This window comes from Eubalaena glacialis, chromosome 17 (assembly GCF_028564815.1).
Source record: "Eubalaena glacialis isolate mEubGla1 chromosome 17, mEubGla1.1.hap2.+ XY, whole genome shotgun sequence".
NCBI lineage: Eukaryota > Metazoa > Chordata > Mammalia > Artiodactyla > Balaenidae > Eubalaena > Eubalaena glacialis.
The window spans coordinates 22,740,003-22,767,547 of record NC_083732.1 but is presented as its reverse complement, the minus strand read 5'-3'; the positions used below and the strand labels follow the sequence as shown (position 1 = coordinate 22,767,547).

The following is a 27,545-nucleotide window of genomic DNA, read 5'->3' as shown; positions in this document are numbered from 1 at the left end:
AATGTGGGATTTTTCCAAGGATATACCTAGCACAGAGGGAAGCACTTTAAAAGACATTTTTCTGCTTGTCTGCTTTAAATAATTTCCATTATCTTCAGCATGATGTCAATTTAGGAAATATTTACACCTACAAAAGGGTAATGTAGGTATAGATAGATTCCTATAATTTTATTTTAATCACTTCATCTTTATCAGCTTCTGGAAATGGAAATTTTTGCCTGGATTACATTAAGTTGTATAACTGTAGAAACTAATGATAGATATGGTTTAAAATCCTTTTGAATAGACTGTCTTCTATATGGACAAAATCATATATGGATTTTGAAATTTGAAATGGAGATAATACTGCTAGTTGAACTGGTGCCTCTCATCTCCAGATGAAGAAACCAAGGAACAGAAAGGTTAATACTTATAGCTAGTTGATGGTGATGCTGGACTAGAATCTAGGAGGACTCTTAGGTAATTGTCAAGTATTTTTTGTTTGTGTACACATTTTTTTCCCTCAGAAAAATAAAACCAACATGTTTTGTCTGCTGAATAAAAAGAAGAGGGTCCTCATTTCAGAAACAAAATCCAATTTTGTATTACTCTAAATATAATATATGGGTTTTTTTCCCTTCTAAAATTTTCATCAAAGATGGAAAATACTAAGATATACTGTGTTTCTTGTTGTTTATCAGTCTGTACCTTTATCTATTATAGAAGTGAGAAAAATAACATACATTCAATAATAAATTTGTAATTGTTAACAATTTATTGATGTCTTTTAATAAACTCCTGAATAAATATTGTTTTATTTCAATTTTACAATATGATATTCACATGAGAAAAACATGATTTAATACACGAATATATAAGTATACACACATACATATATACATATATAATCACACACATATACATATATACATATATAGTACATGCATATATGCACATACATATACCTCACACATATACATATACATACATATATTGTACTTGGGTACACACACAAATACATATATGCACATAAAATATTTATTATTAGACACCTAATATTCATAAAGTAGAGCTTTTAATATCTCTAAGGCTCTCAAAACAGTATCTGGCATACTGTAAGCATTACAGATGTGCTTCCTTTTAGTTATGATGATGTAGTCTATACAAAAGGATAAAAAAAGTCTCTACAATAGCTGCAACAATTCAGAAAATATTACATCTCTACCAGTCAGTAAATAATAAGTACTGAATGAGTGGTATGGAAAATAAGTCTTGTGGAAGTTTAGAAGAAGGAAAAATTGCTTCCAGATGAAATTGTCAGGGAATACTTTATAAGAGAAGCAGGATTTGAGCTGCACTTAGAAAAATGGGCAGGATTTGGATAAACAGAGCAAGAAGGGTTGGGTTGAGAAGTGTTGTTAACAGAAGTAAAGTGTAAAGGCAGAGCTTAATTTTCATTCTTCTCTGCCTCAGGGTTGATGAGAGGAGATAAATATCTTTAAGCATGAAGCCAACGGGGAAATCTCCTTTCTCTCTTTCCCTGACTTTTGAACTCTCTCCCAGTATCACTATATTTTTCAAAACAAAGATTCCTGGAAAATTCTCCTTTCTATTATACTCCCTGGGACAATGATATGTTCATATCTGTTGCTTTTAAAATAACATATTCCCATTGTTATGATAGAATTGTATATTTACCATGTTGAAATGAAAGCAAGTGTGTATGTGTGTGTGTGTTCTTTATAACCTGGGTTTCTCTAGTTCATAAAGAAACAAGGAAGCTGTACTTTTGTCTGTCAGAGTAGAGTGAAAGGTATCCTCCTTACTCAAGCAAAATAGCAGTCAAAGTATAGCTGGGCATCAGAAGCTGCAGAGCATACCGTGTTTAATAAACTTCATGGATGAGTAATATTCCATTGTATATATGTGCCACATCTTCTTTATCCATTCATCTATCGATGGACACTTAGGTTGCTTCCATGTCCTGGCTATTATAAACAGAGGCGGGGGAGGGAGATGCAAGAGGGAGGAGATATGGGGATATATGTATATGTATAGCTGATTTACTTTGTTATAAAGCAGAAACTAACACACCATTGTAAAGCAATTATACTCCAATAAAGATGTTAAAAAAATAAAATAAAATAAACTTCATGGAAATCTGGCCACAAGAGAGTGGCTATGGAGATAGTTCCTCGGAAAACAATACTCTACTCTCCATCTTCAAACAGCTCTGTTACCTATATCATCTTCACTGACAAGGGACATACTCTTGTATATATTGACTAATGAAAGGTATGTGACAATTTAATCATTAGTAAGGTGTATAATTCACAGAACCTTAACCTAAGGAAAATGAAATTAAGAATGGATGTCTGCTGAAAAAGAATTCTTAAATGCATATCCAAGCTGAAAATAAATGATTTGGGGATTTTCTGCTGTTTAGGATTATCTGCACCAGTGAGCCCCTCTATTACTGTTTGTAACAGAATGTTGACTTAGTTTGTCTGCTAGAACTACTCCAGTTGCAAGGATATGTAGTAGTTATAGTAGATTGGAGTTATCTGTCAATGTAAATCCCTGAATCAGTTATGTATACAAATAAAAGTATTTTATTTCCTATTATATTTGGTCAAAGTTGCTTTGAAACATACTTAAGGTGAATTTGGGGTTAATATAGGAAAAGAATGCTTTAACAAATACCAGATTGGTGAAAATTAGCTGGATTTCATTTTCTCTAAATAATGTAGCCTCATCTGTTAATATACACAAGTTCAATCTACAATATTTATTACACCCTTTTTGTGAGCAAAATCTTGTGATTGCATCACCTGAGGAGTTATTTAGTTGTGATTAAGCCTAGAATTTCAGCTGGACAAGCCCACAACGTTTGTGGCTCCACTTTGCACCTTAAAACTTGCATTTGCACCTGCAAAAGGCTGAAATGAATCACAAGTCAGCACATGTGTGTTCCATTATTCATTTTTTATGAGCAGATGTGGGTGATGTGGGCAAAGAGCTAGATGCATCTTTAATTGAGAAAACCTGTGGAAAAGTTATCCCTAAATCTCTTCTAGGGAATTGACTTTGAACACGACACACCATGATTTGGAAACTACAAGCCAGACCGAAATGTTGACCAGACAACCTAAACTTGAACGTAGGCTGTCAGAAATGAATATTAAGGACCTTAATCCTCAGATTTTCTTCCTTTCAAAATTTCTCTTTGAATAATGCTGTATCCATTAGGTTTTTCTGTTTTTGTTGTTTTAATGTTCACTTTAAAATAATATAAACCACCAAGATTAAAGACATAAGACCCAGTGGCATTCATTCGTAGAAAAGTATATTGGGTCCCAAACTTATTTTTCCATGCTTCATTAAGTTGTGTAATTTAAAGTTATTTTGCTGCCTTTACACTTAATTAACACATCTGAGTATTTATTCTATGGAAGACACTCCTCTAGTTGCTAGCAATGAGGAATGGAAGTAAAAATGAATGGGACACAGACCCTGACATAAAGAAAAAAGTATCATAGAAAGCACAGTTTATAAAGCTTGACTATTCTGGAAATTATAATAATGATGTAGTTCCTGATCAGATTAATTTGTATATGCAATTGAAAATTGGATGGATTGCTCCCCAAAACTGCTATACCTATATAAGCCACTGAAAGTGTTAGGTATTAGGGGAATAAGCCCTTAAGGAATTTATAAGACAATGAAGGAGAACAGAGTGATTAGTACTAGGGTAAAGTATGCGAGGGAGTGGTGGAAACCAACAGGAAAAGCACTTAACTCAGCACTGGGGAATTGGAGACAGAAAATGACATCAACAATGAGGCCTGAAAAATGAGTTGGTATTAGACACTTTGGAGGAGGCTTGGAAAGGAGATCTTGGTAGAGAAAGAAGCATATGAAAGACACATAGATGAGAAAATGTGGTGACTCAGGGGAACAGGAAGGAGATTTGTCATATACAAGCATAGAAAGGGAATTAGTAGGGAAGATGAAATTGGACAGACAATAATTACAGCTAGTATTCTTTTCTATTTCTATGTGTCAGGCGGTATCCTAAGAACATTAGAGAGTTTACCTTATTTAGTCTTCACCATAATCGTATGAAGAGATATCCCCATTTCAAAAATGAGAATTTGGAGACTTAGAGAAATTATGTATCTGCCCAAGACCCCCAGCTATTAGATGACAGAATTCAAACTGAAGCTCTAGACTCGATGTTCTTCATCACTGTACTGTGTGGCTTCAAAGGAATAAGTTGAGACATGTTGAGAGGTTTGTACTTTACAGGACATTTGGCAACCACTGAGGAGTTTTAGGTCTTGAATTTTAGCGAAGTGAAACCAATAATAAAGAGTGAGTACAAGATTGGAGAGAAATGATTCTGCAATCAGGATGCTATTTTAAGATTCTAGAGAAAGATAGGAGTATAACTAAGATAGTGGCAGAGATTCCAGAGAAAGATTGGAGTGTAAATAAGATAGGGAGAAAATTGGAAAATTTTGAATGATATTAAGGAGGCAAGAGGCAGCGTCAAGAGAACTCGTTGAGGGAAATGTTGAGGAATAAATTGGAGGGGCTGAGTTCTTGGCTTCCAGTTTAAACATTTTGATAGGTGATAGCACTACCGATTGCAATAGTGGTAGCTCAAGTCTTAAGTGCTCTTGGAGGCCTTTTCTCTATCTGCTTCCTTCACACACGTCTTCCACTACAGAGTTGAGAAGTAGATGCCTGTTTCTCTAGACATCTACTTTATAGCAACCCAGGGACAACATTATCCACACTAGTCATCATACTTCATGGCCTTTCCCACTTGACTCAGGTTCATTGAGATTATCTTTTATACTCAGTATTTCCAGAATATTGGACTATCAAAGACTTGTTTAAATACTTGTTGAATGAATACAGTGACATATAAAAGTGTAAGGTGAGTAAGGGCTCAGGAGATACTAAAGTCTATGTTATATCTGTTACTTCAGGAAATAAGGGAAGGAATTGGAAATTGGGGAGGCATTTTTCTCTATTCTTTCTCATAAAGCATGGGGTTTTGGAAGAGAAGGGAGAATGTTGGAAAAGATGACTGGTTATATATACTTTATTGAAGTATAAATTTTGCCTCTTTTTGATCGTGGTTTAAAATATTGCAAGAGGGGATTTTTTTTTTTTTCCCTGAGGATGAACTGCATCTTTATCAAGAGATATTTATCCAGACCTTTTCAAAATGAAACTTCAAAATCTGGATGGGGGAAATCTGTAAAATATTTTTATGGAAAACATTAGGAATGACCTGATAAGAGGATTAAAATGCAGGAAGTAGTGAGGATGAGATAGTTACAAAAGGGACCTGGAATAGTGAGACTGGACACGGTATGGGAGCAAAGCGTGGATTTGAAACCAAGCGAGATTGTGCTGGGCACTACGGTGGAACACAAGGAACACCTTACACGTGAGCTTGATGGTGCAAGACTCAGCATTGTCTCCTTCCATTAGGCATGCTCTTTGAGCTTAAGACCTCAAAAATTATTCCTACCTAGAAGTGGGGCAACTTCATTGACCAAACTTTCAGTTTGGAACTCTGTAGCTGACTGGCATCTTATTTGAACCCTCATCTCCCATCTTTTAAATCTTAATTATCTCTTTGTATCACTTGAATATATGTCCTTCTACGTCCTATTCACCTGGTTATACATTTATCTGTAAGTGCATTTATAGGTGGAAAGCAACTTTTTAGTGACTGTATGTTAGTTCTTTCTATCTTCCTAATGCTTCACATGAAGTCTTGCACATAAAAGGCATTTGAAAAGTGTTAAATATGTAATAGAAAAAAATGTGATGCAATAATTTTATAGTCACTTTGTAAGGAGGATGGATCAAGATAAATTGGAAGATATTTATTTGCTGCCCTTTTGTCAAGTTGAAGAGAGTATAAATGATGACTGTGGGATGTGATAGATTGGAGGAGATAAATTAATCTACATCTGAAAAAAGGAAAGATGCAAAGGGGCCAAGGTAGAAGTGGAGCATGTTGGGAGACGGGGCAAGGGAAGTTTCAAGGGGACACTTTAAAAGAGAGAGGAACTGGATGCTGTGGACCTAACTTGAAAACAGGAACTTGGAAGTAAAGGTTTATGCCCTGAGTTATGGAAAGCCCTTCGACTAATACCTTTAATAATCTTTAATAAAATACCTATTCCTGAGAAGAATATACTAGAGATTGTTTAGAATGGTAGTGAATGAGGAGAAGAACTGAGTCCTGGTCAAGGAGGCAAGAATAGAAACTTCCCATAGGGAAGAGAATCAGTATATTCAAAATGTAAAATTTGAGATACTGAAAGATTAAATATGTTAACATGTGAAAATACAAAACATAGGTACTTAGACCATAGCAAATACTCAAATAATGTTTACTTCTTTTCCTGAAACTTCAACTTTTCAGATAGCTGCTGAAATTCCTATTCATGTTTAAACAGGGAGAAGGTAGAATGATGGGACCCACTGTCAAACTAACTTTTAAAACAAAGGAAAATAAAGGAAAAAAAATTTTTTTTAAATAAATTTATGTATTTATTTATTTATTTTTGGCTGTGTTGGGTCTTCGTTGCTGTGCGCGGGCTTTCTCTAGTTGCGTCGAGCGGGAGCTACTCTTCGTTGTGGTGTGCGGGCTTCTCACTGAGGTGGCTTCTCTTGTTGCGGAGCACAGGTTCTAGGTACGTGGGCTTCAGTAGTTGTGGCACGTGGGCTCAGTAGTTGTGGCTCACAGTCTCTAGAGCGTAGGGTCTGTAGTTGTGGCACACGGGCTCCACGGCATGTGGGATCTTCCCTGGCTAAGGCTCGAACCCGTGTCCCCTGCACTGGCAGGCGGATTCTTAACCACTGCGCCACCAGGGAAGTCCCGGAAAATTGTTTTTTAATATGAGAATAATGGAGACCTTGTGGGAAGGGCTGTGTCACCTTAATGTTTCCAATTGTTAGTGAATGGAAATGCTCATCATAGTGAGACATGTGCCCAAAATACTATAAAAGGCAAGTTAAAATCCTTCAGTGGGAAGTAGTTCCCAGACAACATAAGCCTGGGTAAATGGTCCTGGTACTAGATAATCATTATCATCATCATCATCATCATCCCATTGCTCTTTGGCAGTATCTTTAAAATTACTACTTCTGGCAACTCTGACTTACCTTTTAGCTTCCAAGGTAGAAGAAGGTTGTTCCAGTTCCCTCTAACCTATTCCAATAACACTCTGTAACACTCAGCTACAATTTAAGAAATATACAAAGTGCAGTTTTGTTCCCTTCATCTTTGCTACCACCGCTGAAACTCCCTGACACTAGCTGTTTCTTCATTGACCATAAGGAGGTAGGCATTGTCAGAGATTGGGGTGCAATCACAATCACAGAACACATCTGTACCACTTTAATGGTCCTTTTTATGTGTATCCCCTGGGACTAATAGGATTAGAAACTAGATTGAACTCTATAGAGCTCATCCTATCTACACAGTTCCTTCCAGGAAACTGTTTTATTTACATTTCCAGACAGCTGGGTTTGTATAAGATGATTGGACTTAAGTCATATCATCTCTAAGCTTCCACCATAACAGATTTGATCCCACTTCTTGACCCTCTAAAAGGGAGGATGAGTTAAGAAGCCTAGGAGCCTCCAAAAAGGAATATCAGACTCCACAATTGCAACTGATTCAAATGAAAAAGAAAATGAGGAAGATAATACATAGAGATATGTATGGCTGCATAGAGATCAATTTAATAAAAAAATGATTTAAAAAAAATTGGTAGAAAAGATAGACTGGATGATATTTACCTAAGGATATATATTAGAGTGAAACAGAATGATACATGATGTACAATGAATGCTGAAATCTGCAATGAGAAAAATGTACAGACAATAGAAAGGCTTTTTTGTTTTTATTTTTTTGTTCAAGGCATGATAAGGATTAAGGTGTGACTGTACAGTAAATCCATAGGTGTAATGTAAAGAGCTGAGGAAAGTAGATGTGCTTAACCACATCCATTTCTTTTTCATGCAAACGGGAATAGGTTTTAGATGAGGAAGTTTAGGATAACCTTTGATGCAAAATCATAGTTGAGTGAAAAGACTGTAAGGGACAGTTTGGCAGCTCTTCCAACTCAGAACAATTGGAGCTCAGCTGCTATAAGAACTTGCATATGCACTTGAAATTTTCTGTGATCTCCAAAGATTCAGGGAAAAAAAGAAAATGCAAGAAGACAAGAGACAGGTACCTACTGTCCCCATTTTTATCGAGGCAAAACTGGAGGCTGGAATGTAAATCAATAAGTATGCCTTCAGCACTGGGCAAAATTCTAGAATGGCTTATTGTATAGCTGATTTGCAAGAATATTTAAGATTTAGAACAATGCTAGCCTAAATTCATCATATACTATATTCTAGGTTAGCCTCAATATTTCAGTAAATTAGATAAATGGTATTCAAGAAATGTATAGATATAGTTTTCAGATGTTAGTCAGGAATCTGAATGAGTTTTCCATTGCATCCTTTGGAAGAAAATGGAGAAATGAGATCTCTGTGATAGAAAAGTACATACTTTTGTAAATCTGTACTTTTTTGAAAAATTTACATAGAATGGACTAGGTCACACGTGTCTTGAAGAAAATGAGTATATTTTATTAATCTTGATATACCAGCATGGAGCACATTGTAGATAATCAAAAAAAAAAAGTTAATATCTTACTGAGTGCAGGGTTGAATATTGAATAGATCCATTCAATTTTAGTTGGTTGTCTAAGCACTTTTGAGCAGGGACTGTACTAAAAGAAACATTGCAAGGTAGCCTTGGTTAAGGTTCCATGGATACTTCCGGACTGAATACTTGCTGGCAGTGATAAGTGAATCTACTTTTTATTTACAAATATACTTATGATTATTATCAGTTAGACTGAGACATTTGTGTCAACTTTGTAAGTAATTATATCTATAAGGCACAGAAAGTAGAAGCTCAAAGATTGATATTCTCTTTTAAAATATTTTGAATGTGCCCAGATCTTTTGCAGAACTACCTTACATCATAAAAAGCTGGAAGTATTTGGGGCATTGTCTCTAGAACTGTAGTTATTTTCTGTATGTGATATGGTGACTAACTTGAGGTTGTATATTTAATGAGCTCGAAATACTTTAACTTAATACCTAGTTTCATTTTGCAATGAGCAAGGAAACTTTGACCTTACAATGAATGGACCTTACAATGAATGGATCAGAGTTGGCAAGAATTGTACATGGGACTTTTGTAATGCAGATTTCAGCTAATGGACCATGTAATTAAAATGACCAATTGCTAATGCAGTTGGAGAAATTCCAAGAACTCTGATATGAAGCCTACCAATTACATTGTGTTTCCCACTACTATCTAAAGGGATTAATAATTCTTTTCATTGGCTTTATTGAAATTCTTCAACAAATTTAAGAATATTTCAATTCATAATGGAAGAAATAGTATTATATCTACTTGTACAGTAAAGTACAGGAAATGAGAGAGGCATAGCTCATCTCTAAGTATCTATAATAGTTCTATCTGGTACTTCTTTGTGTAATAGTACTTTCATTATTGTATTTTATCTCAGTAATATTGAATGTATATAAATGAATTCACAATATATTGATTTTTTTTGTCAAGGATTAATAAATAATCCAGATAGAGGTAAAAGGCAGGGAATAGCATACATAGATGAATCAATTTTTTTTAGACAGTGTCAGTAAGGAATAAAGAAGTTTTCTCATAATTAGAGCATTTTCTTCCCCTTCTTTAATTTCACTGCTAGATTTTTCCTAGGTGTTCAATAAATGTTTATGGGACAAGACTGAATCATCAATAACACAGTCACAGTAAAATTTTATTTTAAAAGGCATAGTTCCATTATTGACCTAAACATAAGTGATTTAAATCTCCGTGCTAAGCATTGTATGTGATATTTAATTTTGAGTCAATGTATGTTAATTGAAAGAATGCATAAATAAATCCTCTACTCTTCAATTAGCTCTAACTGGAAGTTATTTTTTTTGGCAACATTGTATTACTCTAAAAGAAATTGAAGCATGTATAGAAGAATATCAACATTTATAATATCCGCGTTATCAGAACTTGGCTGTTTGTCTTATATCATTCTCTTTATTTTTCTATATGTTTAAAGCATTTAAAAATTAAAAGAAAATACTTAGTTTGTTTTATTTTTGTTGGTGTTTTGCTTCTGTCTGAGCAATTCTATAACATTTATTAAATAGTTTTGTGTTCATGCAGTACAAAGTGGTGAGAATATGGCTGTATGTAAAAACATAGTACATAGTTTTATGTCGTTTAAGTTCCTCCTCTGAAAAACATATAGGCACGAACCAGGCTAAAATAAATATGTTTTTAAATTCATAGCTGAGTTCTCAAGAAACCAAAGGAAATCTTTAAGTATAATACCTCCTTTTTCCCCAATAACACAGAAGGATTTAAAAGCTGAAATCAAAATTGCAAGCCAGTATGAAATCTGGGGCATTTCTTGGGACATAGAGAGGGAAAACATGATAAACAGCAAACTGGAATTTTAGGGAATAGCTAAATTGGGATGAGGATATTAGGTTTGGGCCTATGGAAGTAGAGAAAGTCAGGCAGAAGAATTTTCATAAAAGTTGTTTCTCCAAAGAGATATACCCTTAATGAAAGAGCATGATGAAAAAAAAACTACTGACCAGAAATGGAAAAGGATGTGAAAATCTGTCTGTTTTGACCACAGCTGCTGACAGGGGGATAAAGTGGCTCTTTAGAATGTGTGTCTTTGGCTCACCTCACACCAGTGTAGAGTTCTACTTTATACTACCTGTTTTATACTACTGGTCAGGGAAACCGGAAGAGGCTGAGAGATTAAATCACAATAATCTTAGTTTGTTGAGATGACTTGCAGCAGAAGTCTTTAAAAATCCTCTCTGGAGGGAATCATCCTTAAATCAGGTCCCTAATATTCTTCCACAGACTAATTCAATCAAATATGAACATACAACCAAAAAACCCCCAAAATTTTCAAATATATGCAGGAGAAAAAAACAACTAACAAATTTAAATCCCAAGAACATCAGGCATTGAAATTATTGCTTACAGAATATAAAATAAGAAAGGATAAAATATGTATATTTTTAAAAGTTTCCAAAGGATAAGAGAATATAAAAAATAACCAAATAAAATTGAAAAAGAATTAATTCAAAATTTGTATTAGGATAAGCCAGGTTGTGCCACAGCAAAATGCAACAGTGACAACTAAGATTACTTTCAAAATTTATTTTATTTTTATTAATTTTTTCTTCTAGTTCATTGAGATATAATTGACATATAGCACTGTATAAGTTTAGGTGTACAGAAAAATGGTTTGACTTACATACATCATGAAATAATTACCACAATAAGTTTAGTGAACATCCATCATCTTATATAGATACAAAATTAAAGAAATAGAAAAAAAAATCTTTTTCCTAGTGATGAGAACTCTTAGGATTTACTATCTTAACAACTTTCATATATAACATACAGCAGTATTAATTATATTCATCATGTTGTACATTACACCACTAGTACTTATTTATCGTATAAGTGGAAGTTTGCACTTTTTGACTGCCTTCTTCCAATTCCCCCTTCCCCTATCCCCTGACTCTGGTAACCACAGATCTGATCTATTTTTCTATGAGTTTTTTTGTTTGTTTGTTTGTTTTGAAGTATAATTTACCTATACTAGTATGTTAGTTCCTGTTATATAACACAGTAATTCAATACTTGTGTACATTACAAAATGATCACCAGGACTAGTCTAGTTACCGTCTGTCACCATACAAAGATATTACATAATTATTAACTGTATTTCCCACACTGTAATTTTCAGAGGAGAGGGAGTTGGGGGGAGGATACAAACAAGTGAGGGAGATTAAGAGGTACAAACTTTCTGTTGCAAAATAAGTGAGTCACAGGTAACAACTGTTACTTTTAGTCCCTCAAGGTTGACCAAGGACCAGGTGACTCTCTATGGTAACTGTCTTCTATGCAGCAACTTAGATATCCAGGTGGATTAAAAGTCATGGTTCTGCCATCACAATATATGGTCCTCTTTTTGGCTAAGGCTGAGGGACAGCTGAAGGGCAGCAAACAAACTTATCTGATATTCTTCTAGGAAGTGACTCACACCATGGGGGTTGAGAAATGTGTGGGAACATAAAGCATAATTTTCTAGAACTGAAAATTTTAATAATTTAAATCAATACCTCAACTGATGGGTTAAATATGATATAGCAGAAAAGATAAATCATAAACTGAAAGATAGATTATAACTGATGATAATAAATTATTATGCATAAATTAATAATAAAATAAGTAAATGCAACACAGAGATGCTAGGATATAGAAACCTTGAAAAACAGCTTAAGTGACATACAAAGAGAGAAAAAGAAGACTGAACACATGTATAATTAGAGTTCTAAAAGGAGACTAGAGAAAAAGGGGAAGAAACAATGATAACATTTTTGGTGAGTTCATGAAAAGTACAAATTCAAATTCAAAAACCATCTCATGAGCTAAACAGGTTAAATATGTAGAAATCCGTAGTCACAGCATAGTGAACGCACAGAACAGCAAAGACAAGGACTCACTATAAGAGTCGCCAAAAATAAAAGAAATGTCATTCATAAAGGAGTGACAATCAGGCTGAAATTGAACATTAAAAACCAGTAGAAGGACTTCCCTGGTGGTCCAGTGGTTCGACTTCACCTTCCAATGCAGGGGGTGCGGGTTCAATCCCCGGTTGGGGAGCTAAGATCCCACATGACCTGTAGCCAAAAAACCAAAACATAAAACAAAAGCAGTATTGTAACAAATTCAATAAAGACTTTAAAAATGGTCCACATCAAAAAAATCTTTTTAAAAAAAAAAGCCGGTAGAAACTGTATGTTATGGAGAAGTGTTTTCGTCAGGATTCTCTAGAGAAACAGAATCAATAGGATATATAAAGATGTATATAAAAGGATGTATTATAGGAATTGACTAACACAGTGACGGAAGTTTAGAAGTCCCATGATCTGCTTGCTGTCTGCAAGCTGGAACCGGAGAAACCAATGGTGTAAATCAGTCTGAGTCAGAAGACCTGAGAATTGGGACTTCTATGGTATAAGCCCCCATCTGAGTCTGGAAACACAAGAACCGGAAGCACCTATGTCTGAAGGCAGAAGAAGCTGAATGTCCCAGATCAAGTAGAGAGCAAAGTCACCCTTCCTCCACCTTTTTGTCCTATTTAGGCCCTCAAAGGATTGGATTATGCTTGCCCACATTCATGAGAGTGATCTTTACTCAGTCTACTGATTCAAATGCTAATCTCACAAACACAGCCAGAAATAATGTTTTACCAGTTATCTAGGCATCTAGGTCCAGTCAACTTGACACATAAAATTGACCATCACCAGAGGTAATTGTCAACAAAGAGTTGTGTACCCCAGGCAACACACTTTCTAAAAGAAGATCAAAGAAAGATATTTGCAAATAAATAAGTTGCTAGGAGAGTTTACCTTACCAAAAATACTCTAATTTATGTGATAGGAAAACAAAACAAAATGATACAGGGTAGAGATAAAACAGTGGGAAAAATAGCACATAAACACTCATATGAAATATTGAACATATGAAACATGTGAACCAGTAAACATAAGAAAAGACCCTCAACCTCATTAATAACCATGGAAACACATATTAAAACTACAATGAGATACTATTTTATCCCTAACCATGTGACAAAAATTAAGAAGTCTAATAAAACTAAGTATTGGTGGAACAATGTCAAGTCTTACACACTTCTGATGAGAATTTGTTTCTTTAAGACTACTTCTGGGAAACAATTTGGCATTGTTTAGTAATGTTAAAAATGTGAAATTCATTTGCTAGGTATAATCCTAAGAGAAATTCTTGCACATGTAGCACATGTATGCTAGAAGATATGAATGAATACATCTGTATTATTTATAATAGCAAAAAACCTGGAAACAATCTAAATATCCAAATATTCATTGACAGAGGAATGCATACAATTATAGGTATGAGACTTCATATACATCTACACAAATACTGGTATGCTATGCAGCGTTAAAAATGAGTGATTTCTCTATGACATAAATCACAGCAAGATCCTTTTTGCTCCTAGAGAAATGGAAATAAAAACAAAAATAAACAAATGGGACCTAATGAAACTTAAAAGCTTTTGCACAGCAAAGAAAACCATAAACAAGCTGAAAAGACAACCCTCAGGATGGGAGAAAATATTTACAAATGAAGCAACTGACAAAGGATTAATTTCCAAAATATACAAGCAGCTCATGCAGCTCAATACCAAAAAAACAAACAAGCCAGTCCAAAAATGCGCAGAAGACCTAAACAGACATTTCTCCAAAGAAGATATACAGATTGCCAACAAACACATGAAAGGATGCTCAACATCACTAGTCATTAGAGAAAAGCAAATCAAAACTACAAGGAGGTATCACCTCACACCAGTCAGAATGGCCAGCATCAAAAAATCTACAAACAGTAAATGCTGGAGAGGGTGTGGAGAAAAGGGAACCCTCTTGCACTGTTGGTGGGAATGTAAATTGATACAGCCACTATGGAGAACAGTATGGAGGGTCCTTAAAAAACTAAAAATAAAACTACCATGCAACCCAGCAATGCCACTACTGGGCATATACCCTGAGAAAACCATAATTCAAAAAGAGTCATGTACCACAATGTTCATTGCAGCTCTATTTACAATAGCCAGGATGTGGAAGCAACCTAAGTGTCCATCGACAGATGAATGGATAAAGAAGATGTGGCATATACAGACAATGGAATATTACTCAGCCATAGAAAGAAACGAAATTGAATTATTTGTAGTGAGGTGGATGGACCTAGAGTCTGTCATACAGAGTGAAATAAGTCAGAAAGAGAAAAACAAATACCGTATGCTAACACATATATATGGAATCTAAAAAAAAAAAAAAAAAAAAAAGGGTTTTGACGAACCTAGGGGCAGGACAGGAATAAAGAATAAAGACGCAGAAGTAGAGAATGGACTTGAGGACACGGGGAGGGTTAAGGGTAAGCTGGGACGGAGTGAGAGAGTGACATGGACATATATACACTACCAAATGTAAAATAGATAGCTAGTGGGAAGCAGCCGCATAGCACAGGGAGATCAGTTCGGTGCTTTGTGTCCATCTAGAGGGGTGGGATAGGGAGGGTGGGAGGGAGATGCAAGAGGGAGGAGATATGGGGATATATGTATATGTATAGCTGATTCACTTTGTTATAAAGCAGAAACTAACACACCATTGTAAAGCAATTATACTCCAATAAAGATGTTAAAAAAATGAGTGATTTATGTAAAGTCCTATAAGATAAAACTAAATACTATTTATTTGCCAATACATGTGTATGTCCTAAAATCACAATGGTAGAAAATAACACCTGTGAACAATAAGTGGTGGGAGAAAGAGGATACACTGAGTGAGAGGTGTGCATAAGGCTTCAATAATACTAGTAATGTTGTATTTCTTAAGCAGAGTGATAAGATTATTTATTTTTCATATAATATATTCAAATATATATCCTTTTCTTGTATAAAATATTTATACTCAAAGAAGTGCAAAAATTGCAGACAACCTCTACTCTCTGTGTAGAAACCCACACAAAGTAATGTAAAGTTTCAACCTTAATAAATACTATTAAGATAGGTGCCTGGTGCTACTATTTAAAATAAGGATGTGTGAATTTTGGAGCATAAAGAGACACAGAGGAAATCACCTACATATGGAAGGCTTGAAGACTTTCTCCTGCTCTAAAAATCGCTCTTTTATTCGCTGTTTTATTCTTCCTGCACTGCTCCTGAAACTTCCCTGATTTTTAGAGTAGTTTTTTCAAGGCCCAGGTAAATTCCATCACTATTATAATCCTAAAGATAAAACAAATGCCATTTTGCACTTCCCAAATATTAATTCCAAACTTTCCTACAGCCTCTATCCTTATCATTAGGGAAACTTTTCTACTACTTTGGAGAAGTTTTGAGATATAAATATCTTCCAATACTCAATTAAGTATATATTAATGTATTTATATTTGCATCCACCAATATCCTATACTTTAATCTAAAGGTGAGAAGAAAATTAACATTTCTTTCTGCTATTTGGCTGCTGTGTCAATTCATTGTATTGATGGCCCCAGATAATGGTCACCTATATCCGTGCTCTTTGTTTGTAATGTGATTTGGCAGTTTCTCCCATCTAACAGTGGTTGATCTATTTCTCCACTCCCTGAGTTTGGGTTCATCTTGTGACTTGTTTTCCATCCTGTCTCTGCCACAGAACAAGCCCATAGAACAAGGATAGCCTGCAAGAGATTGAGAGGCCATGTGGAGGAGAGCTGAGATACCCAGCTGACAACCAAATAACCAGCTGAAGCAGAGCCAACTAGCTGATGTGCAGTTGATTGCAGAAGCACGAATGAAAGAACTACCTCTGAAGATTCCAAGGTAGGAAGAAGCATGAACTCTAGAGAAAATGATGAGAATGCAAATGCGGGGCAGAGTAGAAAAAATTAAGCTGGTAATGTAGGCAAGAGTTCAATCATGTACAGCCTCATAGGTCATGTTTATTATTTTGTCCCAATGTTTTGAATAAGAGAGTGACATGATTAAATCTGCATTTAAACATATTATTCTTATGACTGTATGGAGAATGGATTGTACAGGGCTTAGGCATGAGTATGAGGAGACAAGTTAATCAACTATTGCAGAAGTCCAGGCTACATAGTGATTGCTCGACTAGATGTTAACAAAGGAGATGGAAAGAAGAGTACAGAGCCAAGAGATATGCAATTGCAAGGTCTGTAGATTTGGTGAAGGATTGGTTAGGGGAAATGAATAAGGTGAGCTTATAAATGACTCCAAACTGTCTGGTTAGAACAACAGATGGATTCATTGAGCTAGAGGGCTGTGGAGGAGAAACAACTGAGATGTGGAAGTCGGGTTCTTGAATTTAGTTTTGGTCATGTCTAATTTAAGAGGAGACATTCAAGAGGAACTATCAAGCAGGTAGCTTGAAACACAAAAGGAAAGTTTTAGCTAAAGATACAAATTTGATAGGCAGTTAGGCAAAGCAGTTTGGTGACTTTGGGGAGAGGACACTGAAGGCAGGGACATGTTCATTAATTCATTCACTCAATATTCAAGAAACAATCAAGGTTCAAGGTCGCAGGGATACAGCAATGGACAAAACAGATAATGTTCTTTTCCTCATGGGACGTATATCTAATAAGTGACATTCTATTTATTGTTTATAAGATGTCAAGTCAAAGGGTAAGGAGGTGGTGAGAGAAGGGGACTATATGAAGTAGAAAGGCCGAAAAAGTAGAGTTCACAAATGAAATGCTGCAGAACTGCTGTTGTAATAAGAGTATGAATAGAGGTGGAGATTGAAAAGTTGTGGGGCAAGACTAGAAGATTAGAACTGCAGAGGTAGCTTATAAGAGATGAAAGAACAATGGGCATGTAATAGACAAAAAAATGGAAAAGAATTGGTAAACCTTAGATACTGGGAGAATAGAAAGTGTCTAATGTAAAAATCTAATTGACCAAGCTAGAGGAAGACAAAAGTTTAGGGGAAAAAGCATAACAGAATAAGAACAAACAAGGTGAGAGACCATTTGGTATTAGAAGCAAGGGAGAAGAGATATTGAGTGCCTACTAAATACCAGGCATTATATTAAAATTTTATACATGCTTATCTTATTTAATCTACATTAACATAGTGAGTTTTTGCTTCCACTTTACAATGAAAGGAACTGAGGTACAGAGGAGCTAATAATTATTCAAGATCATGGTAAGAAGGCAAGTAGGGCAGTGATTCAAACCACAAGTAAGAGAAGTATTCTGGTATGGGAAGATTTATCACTTGCACTGTGTTAGCAAGGCAGAAGGTAAGGCATTTTGGGGGTTGAGATGTGGGAGGGAGGTTATCCTGAGAAGTTGAGAAAGTTCCTACCTGATGGTTTCTATATGTTGCATGAAGTGGTTGGGCTTCTTTGTTGAGCATGACGGGGTAATGAAATAAAATTCATATTTTAAAGGAAAACAAGAAAAATTTAAACATAAAAATTTTCTCTGCCCATTTAGGCCTCATACCTCCCCTCTAGTGTGCATTGTGCATCTGCATTGAGCATTAACCAGACCTCCCCAATGGCAGAAATACCTGCTCAACCATAAAGATAAATTTTTCTTCTTCTGACACCAGCCATGTATCTCCTTAGAAGATAACATTCCTTTCTCAATCCTGTAAGGGGGCATGATGACCCACCACTCACCTTGTACATGCAGGTATCTATGGTGAACTTTATGTATGATTCCAACATATCATGTCTCTTAAAGATAGCGATTGGTGCAGAGCAGACTGGGTTAGATGGTCTGGGGAGATACTGGGCCGCACCTAATGGAAGTTTTTCCCTTGAATACTTAACTTATGACCTTATTAATGTTACTAGGTATATTACTTGTAGTCTGCCTATTTTACAGAATTATTGCTTCTTGCATTACCAAATGTGTGACTAAGCCTCTGATAAAAAGAATAATGACTAGGCAAATTGAGACCATTGACCAAATATACAGTTCAATAAGATCAATGATTATAACAGTGTAACTCTAGATTTGGAAAGAAGTAATAAGTGGGAACCATTTCCTGGACCATAATAGACTAGTAAGACAGACCATCCAAGGGCTTTTGGCTACTGTTAACAGAGCCTAGTCCTGTAATAGCACATTGAGTGGCTTACTAACGAAATCCTCTCCTGACCTGGGAATAAGCATTCCTAGTGCCGTGGGACAAATTGGTCACAAAATGCTTGTCAGACCTCGGTTGAAATTAAGACCAAAAGGGAAGGGATTGTAAAATAAAGAATGTTGCCCACCATCCAGTTCTACAAGAATCAAGTCATTAGCCACTGAAGTTGCTGACCTACAATACACCCTAAAAGGAATTCAGAGCAAAGATCAAGATGAAGCATTTTGTGCTCTGGGAAAACTGGCAGAACTGGCCCTCAGATAGATATTTTCAGGAGAAAATCTTGTGAACCCAGTTTCTTGCATCTTCCTATACTTAGAAAAACACTAAAATCTTTCACTAATGTATCTGTTCCTTGCAAATAGCAGTAATCTTCTACCAATAGGTGTGCTCAATTGCATGGACCCCTTCTCTAAAATCACATATATATTGGCCTTCCCCTTTACCTCTTCAGAGCAGGCCTCAGAGCTTTCTGAAAGACTGTCTCCCAGGTCATAATTCTCAGGTCAGCTCAGATAAAATTTTCCATTTCTTTCTTAGATTGACTATTGATTAATTTTTTCATCAACAGGGGTAAGGTGGAAAGGATAGGGGCATGAGAAGAAAGAAAGGGATTGAAATAGCTGTGGTAAGGAACGAGTGAAGGACAGTAAAATAAACACATGCACAACCCAAATTCCCCTTTACGTCAAGCCTTTTCCCCAAGTTATGGCTCATCTTTCTTTTTTCCTTCAAAGTTAAGCTTCTGGAAAGAATAGACCATGCTTTCTCATTCCATTTTCTCCCTTCTCATTCTGTCCTCTTCTATTTCTCCTTCAAACTACTACATTTGGCTCTCTTCCTCAATACCTCACCGAACCTTCCTTACTGAGTCACCACTGACCTCTTTATCCAATAATGTAATGGACTCATCAGTTTTTACATTACATGCTATTGTCCCTGCATTTGAAACTGTTAATGACTCTGTCCTTCAAACTCCTCCTCCACTTTTGTTTCCAAGACTGTGCTCTTCTCTATTTCTCTTGTGTCTTTAGTCACTGATTCTTATTTCTCTTCAGTTACTTGTTTCTTAAATACTGATAGGTGCCAGTGTTCTGCTGAGACCTCTCTCTTCCCTTCCATCTCCCCACCCTACCCTTCTTCCCCCCCTCCCTTCCTCCTCTCCTCTATTCTATTTCTTCCTACTTAAGTTAATTCCATCAACTATCAAGACTTCAAAGTACCTGCAACATTTATAATGGCTATAATAAAATAAGTGCTTACTATGTGCTTGGCACTGTAATATCCAGGAACTAGACACATAGTCATACATATTTGATCCTCAACATAACTTTTAGGAAGAGATTTTGATTTCCCATTTTTCATATGAAGAAACTGTGGCACAGAGATTCTCGGTGAATATCCCCTAAGGTTACTCAGTTAATAAGTGACAGTAAAATTTCCAACTTGATTCCGTGTCTTTTTTTTTATAATCTATTTTTGTTTGTTTGCTTTTTATACATTTATTTATTATTTATTTATATTTGGCTGTTTTGGGTCTTTTTTGTTGCATGCGGGCTTTCTCTAGCTGCAGCGAGCGGGGGCTACTTGTTGCGGTGCATGGGCTTCTCATTGTGGTGGCTTCTCTTGTTGCAGAGCACGGGCTCTAGGCATGCGGGCTTCAGTAGTTGTGGCATGTGGGCTCAGTAGTTGTGGTTCGCGGGTTCTAGAGCACAGGCTCAGTAGTTGTTGCACATGGGTTAGTTGCTCCGTGGCATGTGGGATCTTCCTGGACCAGGGCACGAACCTGTGTCCCCTGCATTGGCAGGCAGATTCCCAACCACTGCACCACCAGGGAAGTCCCGATTCCATGTCTTCCTGAAGTGAAAGTCTATGCTTTTTTTAACCTCTGTCCCATAGATACACTCAAGGCTCCTAAATGTTTGACTCAAGGTTAGAACATTCTACTTAATCCTAGACCCACCTATTCATTCATTCATTCATTCATTTGCTCACTCATTCTTTCTTTAATTCAAGAAATATTTATTGAGCAATTGCTATGTGTCTGGCAAGCATGTCAGACATTGGGTAAACAGCAATGATAAAAGAGATAGGGCCTTTGCTCATGCAACTAACAGTCTAACAGGATAGATGGTAATTGTGGTATGTTGAATAATGCCTCCTTCCAAAGATGTCTATGCCCTAATCCCTGAAACCTATGACAATGTTATGCTACATGGCAAAGGGACTTTGCAAATGTGATTAAGGTTACTGACCTTGACATGGGGACATTACCTTAGACTATATGGGTAAGAACATCTAATCTCATGAAACTTTAAAAGCTGGAGAATCTTTCCTGGCTTAAGTCAGAGAGATGAGGAGCAGAAGAAAAGACAGGAGAGATGAAGCATGAAAAGGACTTGATCTGCAGTTACTGGCTTTAAAGTCAAAGGTGGCATGAGTCAAGGAGTGCAGTGGACTTTAGAAGCTGAGAGTAACAGCCAACAGTCATCAAGGAAATGGAGACCTCAGTCCTATAACTGCGTGGAACTCAGTTCAGCTCACATGAGCCTAGAAGCAGATTCTCCCTTATAGACTCTCCTTAGAGTTTTTATAAAGGAACACAGTCCTGTAGACATCTTGATTTCAGCCTTGTGCCACTCTAAGCAGAGACCCAGCCAAGCCCATCTGACTGCTGACCTGTGGAAACTGCGAGATCAAAATATGCATTGCTTTAAGCCACTACGTTTATGGTAATTTATCACATCAGTGACAGAAATTAATAGAGTAATAAACATGAAAACTCACAAATAAATACATTATTAACTATTGTGGTAACTGCTTAATGGGAAAGAACAGGACAGTATGAAAGATAATAATAGGGTATCTGCTTAAAGACATTTTGAGGAGGTAGACAAAAGGGTGAACTTGCTTTACATTTTGTTTTTATTCACTGTCCCTATAATTTGTCTCTATAATGCTAGTATTCACTTTGACAGGTACTTACAGAAGCACTCATTAAGTACTGCAGGGGTGGTAAAGATGAGTTTAGGAGATACCTTTTCTTACAAAACCCATAATCTAGAACACAGGTTGGCAAGCCACAGTTTGTGGGCCAAATCTGGTCTGCCACCTGATTTTGTATGGTCGGTGAGTAAAGAAGGATTTTTACATTTTTATATGGTTGAGAATGAAATCAAAAGGAGAATAATACTTATGGCATGCGAAAATTATATGAAATTCAGATTTCAGTGTCCATAAATAAAGTTTTATCGGAACACAGCCATGCGCCTTCATTTGTGTATTGTCTATGGTTGCTTTCACCTTAAAATAACAGAGCTGAGTAGCTGTGAAAGAGACCAAATGGCCAGTGAAGCCTAAAATATTTACCCTTCATAGAAAAACTATGCCAGGTCCTGATATAGAATGTAGATAAGTCAAGCATTCAAGTGATCTTGGAGATGAAGTACAATTGGAAAAATACCATCTAGAGAGCGTGTATTTCCTCATGGAGATCAGGAAAGACTGCACAAAACATTTAACATTTTAGATGATCTTTAAAGAAAATGGAGTTAAGATTGAGCTGCTCAGAAAGTAGGAAGAGGTTCACTAACAGGCCAGGTGCCAAAAGAAATTTTGCTGAATTTGTTCTTTGTTAGGTATTTTAAAAACTGAATTTACTTATTAAAATGGGAGAAAATTCCTTTTTTACTTTTCTTGACTCAAAGTCTTCAGGACAAAAACTTTGAAAATAATTTTATGATTTAAATTTTTTATATAAAATGAATTTCTGCTGAAGGTGAATCTCTTGCTGTCTAGAGCTCTTAAGTTGTTCTATACTTCCAGTGTCCTTGTTTTTATCCTGTCTTCTTTTAGTTTTACAAATACCTAATTTAAATTATTAGAGTGAATTACTTATCACCTCCATTTTGCTAAACACATTTGACTGTTCCCCTGTCCCCTCCCTTTACTGAAATTATTATCACCACTTGACTCCACCTCCCCCCAAATATATCTGGCCAGAGGCTGCTTTGCTTAAAGCAACAGTGTCCAGCAAGCCTTACGGGCAGCCCAGCTCCTTGCCTTGCAAATGCCCTCTTTAGACTCTAAGCATTTCCTTCTTTGTGTTAGCAAATATCTTTACTAATGTTTTAGCTGTTTATTGATGTAATTGAATCTCAAATTGGCTTTACTGTGTTCTGTAATACTGTGGGGATATTCTAAATACAGCAATAGTTATTAATATTAATAACTGGTGCTGTTTCACAGGTCAGTTGCTGAATTAAACTCAGTTATGGGTTCACAAATGTAAAATCATCAAAGCTTGCACAGTGGGAGACTCTGGTTTCTTTTCTCTGCCCCTGGTTTAGCAAGTTAACTCATCCTTACATTGTTCCTTGCTAATTGTGAAACAGATGCTTTGCATTTTTTTTTAGATCTCAGCTATATCTAAGAAAGTGGATTTCTTGATCAGATTCTCTAAAATTAGAGAGTTGTAGAATTATCTAGTAATATATGTCTTAATAATTCAACTTGTCATGGCGACATGCAATTAACATTTTCCTTTGGGACTAAAATGAAAAATCCCAGTTACTTCTAAAGAAGTTTAGCCAATACATAATGAGAAGAATAATTCAAGTAAATGGGACTGAGTTTCATAGAGAAAAGGAAAATAAAAGCAAACTTTTTAAACAAGGAAATTATTACTGCATTTGATTTTACAGTTTTTATCTCACTTGTTAGACCCTCTTTATATTATTCTCAATTAAAGCAGTACTATTATTATTTGCTAGAAAAAGAGGCATTGCATTTCTTTCATGAAACCACCACCCCAAATTATCCTTTCTTTGTAGAATAAGCATAACTGATACCAAATGTTACTTTGATTTAAAGGGAATATATGATACCACTAATACTACATTCTACTAATCTAGTGGAAGTATTTTGAACAAAGTTAATCAAAGAACAGGTTTATTTTTATATATTTATATCTATATCAATATCCATTTGGATATTTTTATATCCTTTGTATCTGATTATCTTATATAAACTTTTAAAATTCCTGTAGTAAGACAAGTCATTTTGTTTTATATAAGCTAGAATGTAAAATATTGAATTATAGCCCATGTAAACAATTTATTTTCTGTGTTTACTGTTATAACTAAATTGTCTATAGAACATTTACTGTATTTCATTGATTCTAAGATGCCCATTTCTTTTTTTCACATTTAACATCTCTGAAATAAGGAAGTACCTTATAGTAGGTGACCTATCAATCATAGTTAAATTGCTAGCATTTTTTATTTCTAGGTAGTTCAAAATATAATGTAATAATATACCTTTCACAATTAATAGTGACAGATTTAATGAAATGCTGAGACCACCTCGCAGAGTGTTGCGTAGTTTGGCAGAGACTGCCTGTTGTCCTACAATAATCATTTTCTTTTTTTTTCAAAATTTTAGCTAAACATAGCGCCAAAAAACTAAATTTTTCCGGACCACCTTAAAGGTTACTGTATTGGTTTGCTAGGGCTACCTTAACAAAATACTACAAACTGAGTGGCTTAAACAACAGAAATATATTGTCTCACAGTTCTAGAGGCTAGCGGTCCAAGATGAAGGTGTCAGCTGAGCCACGCTCCTACTGAAGTTGCCAGGAAAAGACCTGTTCCAGGCCTCTCTCCTAGCATCTGGTAGTTCCTCGGCTTATGCAGCTTAATTCCAGTCTTCACATGGTACCCTTCCTGTGTTCATGCCTGGCTCTGTGCATGGCATTCTTTTTATAAAGACACCAGTCATATTGGATCAGGGGCCCACCCTACTCCAGTATGACCTCATCTTAACTAATTACATCTTCAATGGCTCTATTTTTAAATGAAGTCATATTCTGAGGTACCGAGGATTAGGACTTCGACATGAATTTTGAAGGACACAATTCAACTCATAATAGTGACTAACTTATGGTCAATGAGATATAAGAAAATGTGTCAGTTTCCAGGAGTCTTCCTTAAGACATGGTTGTCAGGTATTCCTTACTACTCTTTTTGATTCTTCCTTCATCTTGCTCCCTGGAAGAGAGATATTGTTTTAGAATCTGAGGATAAAAGACACAGCCCAGGTTATGTTAGAGCAGTAATGTGGTTGGAATCTTGGTTCCTAAAAACTTTGTAGAGCACAGCTGCCAAACCAGCCTTGGGTTTCTTTTACTCGCAGCCAAACTTAATTTGACTTGATATTTGAGCTTTTCCAGCAGTGGTTAGAATTTTGGCTTTACCACTTTCTAGCTGTGGGCCATTCACATGTGTCTTAAACTTTATGTGCCTCATTTCCCCATTTGTAAAAGGAAAATAATCGTATCTACCTCCTCAATACTGGTATTAAAAGTTCTAAATGGGAAGGAAATCCAAAAAAGAGGGGATATATACATATATATATATATATGTATAGCTGATTCACTTTACTGTACAGCAGAAACTAACACAACATTGTAAAGCAACTATACTCCAATAAAAATTAATTAAAAAGAGTTCTACTGTATGCGTAGCAGTTAGCATAGTACTGACACAAAAGAGGTTGCTGCTGCTGTTGTTATGGAGATTTTCATTTGAGTGAAAAAATTGGAATAAAAGTTTATTAAGGGGCTTTCATTTCTCTGTTTTTTATTATTTTATTGAAACAATATTATAAGTATTTGAAAGGAATTAGATGTTATCAACTTGTAATAGTATTCACTCATTCATCTGACCATTCAACAAATCTTTATTCAGCACCTGCCCTGTACCAAGCACTGTATTAGGTAATGGACATGGAATAGGGAGCCTCTACAAAATAGTCCCTGTTCCTGCCTGCAGGAGGCTTACACTCAAGTTGAGTATAAAAGCTGCAGAAGAAAAACAATGTTGGTGATGGTGGTGATGTTACTCATGTGTCCTATGATCTCATCTACCTTGGAATGTGTTAAATTGTGGAAATGTGGAGCTGTGAGAGAAAGACACCATGCTTGACAGAATCAACCTGGGCCATGAATGCGGTAGCATGAGAAAGCATCAGATCTGCTGTCAGTCATAATGGAAGTAGCTTGCCAACACACTTGACATTTAACCTAGTGCATTTAAGTTTATATTTGCTCCAATTATTTTTTGATCATATTGATAACACTTATAACAAAGAAACATCCAGTGAAACACAACATGCCATCCATATCAGTAAACAGATATTCCAAGATTTTCTCTTGAAAAAGATGGCTTTTTTATTATCACTGACAATAAATACAGTAATTATGATTTTTCTTGAGTGTTTTATTCTGAATTCTTTTCCACCAATGCTGTACATACGTAGTTGTCTATATCATCTTTTTTTTTTAACTGATTTTTTAAAAAAATTTATTTATTTTTGGCTGTGTTGGGTCTTCGTTGCTGTGCATGGGCTTTCTCTAGTTGCGGCGAGCGGGGGCTACTCTTCGTTGTGGTACGCAGACTTCTCATTGTGGTGGCTTCCCTTGTTGCTGAGCACGGGCTCTAGGCACGTGGGCTTCAGTAGTTGTGGCACGCGGGTTCAGTAGTTGTGGCTCGCGGGCTCTACTAGAGTGCAGGCTTAGTAGTTGTGGCGCACAGGCTTAGTTGCTCCGCCACATGTGGGATCTTCCCGGACCAGGGCTCAAACCCGTGTCCCCTGCACTGGAAGGCAGATTCTTAACCACTGCACCACCAGGGAAGCCCTCTATATCATTTTTGAAGAGAGTTTTTGTCTGTCTCTAACTTTAAAGTTCATTATTTTTGCTATTTGCCTTTTCCTTCCAGTAGAGATTTTTTTCTTATGTTCTTGTGTTTTCCCAGCAGTAGTACTATTTTAAACAGATTGCTCTGTTCATATGTTCTGCCTCTGGAATTGGCATGATTATGTTTGTGTCTTAATGGGAGAATTGTTGGGAGTAAGGAAGGTTTCAGCTTGATACAGCTAGAAATTGCCTTTGACCATTTTGCAATGCGTAATAACGGTTTAGATTGTCATGTATCAGACCCTAACACTTCAAGCAACATATTTGTCATAAAAGATATATTTTCATAAAGAATTATTCAAATCATCCATATTAAATTACTTCCTAGTTAATAAAAGTGAAATGGGTTTATCTTTTGAATAATGTTATTGTAGAAACAGAAGAGCCAGAAAGTCAAACTCTCCAGTGAAAGCATAGTGGGAGACAGGACACCTGTGGCTTTATTCATACATAGTGTCTAAAAGTAAATAAAACATAATGCAATAAAGAAACTGCCTTGCTTATGTTTATATCTTCCTCAGTTTATTCAGTTCATCATCAGGACTGGGTTTTGCTCTTCTCAGTTACATACTTCGAATGTCAGAGCCTAAATATTTATAGAATGAATGTCTGTCCATACCAATTACAATAGCTAAGCTTGTCTTTCTACCAAGATAGAGGAGGTTTAGATACTATAAAAGTATATATTTATCTATTGTGCCAAAGGATATTTATGATTCATACTTACTTGTAATAAATATACTTTCAAAATTAACTGATTTTTAATATAGATCATGGGTTAGAACTATTGCACACTGTTTTTATTATTGTTTATTTGAAATTATATGGTCTGTGATCAACAACAGCAAAAAATCTGTAGGCTAATTTTTTAGCCCACAGATATGTTCAGATGTGTTCACTTCTTTTTCAGTGTAAGGAATGTCTGAAA

The 27,545-nt window shown here is 35.8% G+C and overlaps 1 pseudogene; it reads left to right on the top strand.

Moving 5' to 3' along the window:
• The first annotated feature begins 5,366 nt into the window (after positions 1-5,366).
• LOC133077012 (3-hydroxyisobutyrate dehydrogenase, mitochondrial-like) overlaps positions 5,367-27,545 on the top strand; it is a 43,415-nt pseudogene continuing 21,236 nt past the window's right edge.